We start from the raw sequence: 2,794 nt of genomic DNA, 5'->3' as shown, positions 1-2,794 counted from the left end.
GCAACCCACAACTCCTTATCAGCCCTTGGGTTCCCCGGCTCTCCTGCCCCCCCCACCCCGCCCCGCGCGCGCACACACACACACACCGCTCCTAGGCTTTCCTTTGCTAGCCAGGTTTGTAAGTCACCATTTGTGAGAGGAGTTAGGAAATGATGAAAACCGCTGAATTGTTCTCTAATTGAAAATACATTTTTTTTGGGAAGAGAGCACTCTGACAAAATATCTGGGATCCCAGCTTTTGATCCCTCGCTGCCGCCTCTGTTCTCCAGTTGCTAATAAAACTCGCATTGAGCCCCTTAGTGCTTTGATTAACAGGCAGATTAACTCTTACTGGGGTTGGGAACAGCTTGTCCCAATCAATGTCATTTTAAAAGCCCGTCAGGATGCGCTTAGCTCCGGTTCCCCGGCTGCTGGAGCGAGCCAGCCATGACATTTGCTCCCTCCTCCTCCTCCTCCTCCTCCCCAATTTCAAAGCCCCCAGTTCCCGGCTGGGGTGTTTCTAACTTCTGGACAGGACAATTTGCCGGACTTGGTCCCTGGCCTTTAGAACTGGCAGCTATTTAAAGAAGGGATCCTTAGGGAGAAGGGACTAAGGTGGTCTTGGCTAGCTTTTCCTTTGAAGCTGAATTCGTGGCTTTTGGGGGTGGAAGTTATAGTGGAAGGAGAGATGAGGGATTGTTCCCAGGTGAAATGGACAGCGAACTTTCCTAGGAACCCTATTTGCAAGAATCCGGGAGTGCAGCAGTACACGTTAGGAGCTTTAAATCTGGCTCCTATGTAGACAACAGCACGTACAGCCTGGGAGGCAGTCTAGGGACTTCGACCCTCCCGCTGCAAGAAATCTCTTCGCTAGGAGACCTAGCTGGACAATGTCGGTTTTAAGCATTTTTCGGGAGGTTGGGGGAGGAAGAGAGAGAGAGAGAGAGAGAGAGAGAGAGAGAGAGAGAGAGAGAGAGAGAGAGAGAGAGAGAGACGTTTACTGCCCAGTATCAATGGAGGAGAAACCAACCCAGAGCGCCCTGACGCACTAACCATTTGGCAGGAGGCGAGGAAAGGCGAGGGCACGGTGGCTTCCTCCAGCCAAGCGTGGCCACAGCTTGGAGGCGCCGCTGGGCAGGCTCTCCTCGGCTTCCCTACGCTCTGGGTTTAGCGAGGCTGCGGGGTGAGCGGGAGCCCGGCAGGTTGCTGGAGAAATGAGAGGGAGAAAGGCCCCAAGAAGGGGAGACACTCAGAACTAAGCAGCTGGGGTGGGAGGCCTTTGCCTTTCGTGATCCTTTGACCCATTTGTCAGCTCCTCAATCCAGGGAGCCCAACTTCCCAGGCCTGCAGAGAAAGACGTTGGGGCTCTGCAAAGTGACGCAGGTGTCTCTTGAGACTTTCTTCCTCCAAAGAAATACGTCTTCACCCTTCCCAGTGCGCCAGCATAGCGCTTCGGCTGGGCCCAGGGAAAGCAGAAGTTGAGAGGTGTTGGAACACCGGGTGGGACACTTGTTTCCGAAGCTGGAAGCCGAATGCATATTCTTCCCGGGAGCTGGACACTTCCTTGCCTCGCCAGAGGCCGCCCTCGGGACGGAGACCTGATGGTGTGGGCACAGGCGAATGCCAGGGACTGTTGGGGGCGAGGTGCTGCGGGGGACCTCACAACATGCCTCAATACTGGTCAGAGGCTCTGAGCACTCTGGCGAACCACAGTCCTCAGCGTGATTTCTCAGCACCGACAGCCCCAGGTTACCGGGTGGGACAACTCGGCGGCCCCAGCTGGAATACTGTGGCTGGCGGAAGAGAGATCCTTCTCCAGCGCCAGGGGGCGGAGAGGGGAGAAGAAAACGCAGAGTGGAGGGGAAAGGCGAGAAAGAAACCTAAAGCGTAACTCCCCCCACCTCCACCCCGGCCTTGGAGGGCAGCAAGTGGGCCTCGGTCGAGTTGGAAGCCGCAATTAAAATGGCGACCTGCAAATGATCTCAATTTTGTGGACACCTCTGGACAGGGCGCCCGGCACCTCCGTCCCAGCCGCAACCCCCGCCCCCCTTCTCCCAGGTCAAGTCGCACCCACAGCAGGTAGTTGAAACTGGGAGTGAGGATCCTCACAGGGCAGAACAGCTTCCCCTCCTCCTAGAGACCAACCCAGAAAGAGCAAGGAAATCTCGCTCTCACCCCTTTCTCCTTAAACTTTGAAAACTCTGCCTCCTTCGGGGGCTGAGCTCACCCCCTCCCCCAAATATTGACACATTGGAAGCAGCCAAGTCCTTTTTGTTTCTTGTTTGTGCAGAGGAGTTTCCAAGAGTCTTTCCCTGAGCCCACATCCCACCCAATGACGTCAGTGGTATTCACTCCCCGCTCCTCGCCTCTTCTGATTTTTTGTTAAAACTTTTCTCCGAGATGAGGTGGGGGTTGGGGGGTGGGAGAAGGAGCTGATTCAAAGAGCCAGTGCCCTAGGGGAAAATAGCAAAAAGATTATGGCTGCTTCTTTCTTAGGCAAAGCTTAAGAAGGTGCTAATCCACTCGGTTGCTAATTGAGAGGTTGTAAAAATGATATTCGCCTCCTGTTCGGACAGAGTCACTGGACCTTTTTCCCCCTTCTCCGCTCATGCTTCTTTAACGCTCGCTTGAGAAGCAAAAAGGGAGAGGAAGAGCACGCAGACTGTCGCTGGTCTGGCATCGGGACCCAACTGCCCCACTTCCACGGATCCTCCGAAAGTCGCGGTCCTACGAAATCTCATCCAGGAGGCCGCGGACCCGGCACCGTACCACCTCCTTCGCCTCTGGCCCCGGGTTTCCTCCCCGCTCTACGCGA

Source organism: Castor canadensis, chromosome 1 (assembly GCF_047511655.1).
Source record: "Castor canadensis chromosome 1, mCasCan1.hap1v2, whole genome shotgun sequence".
Classification (NCBI taxonomy): domain Eukaryota; kingdom Metazoa; phylum Chordata; class Mammalia; order Rodentia; family Castoridae; genus Castor; species Castor canadensis.
This window is presented reverse-complemented; position numbering follows the sequence as displayed.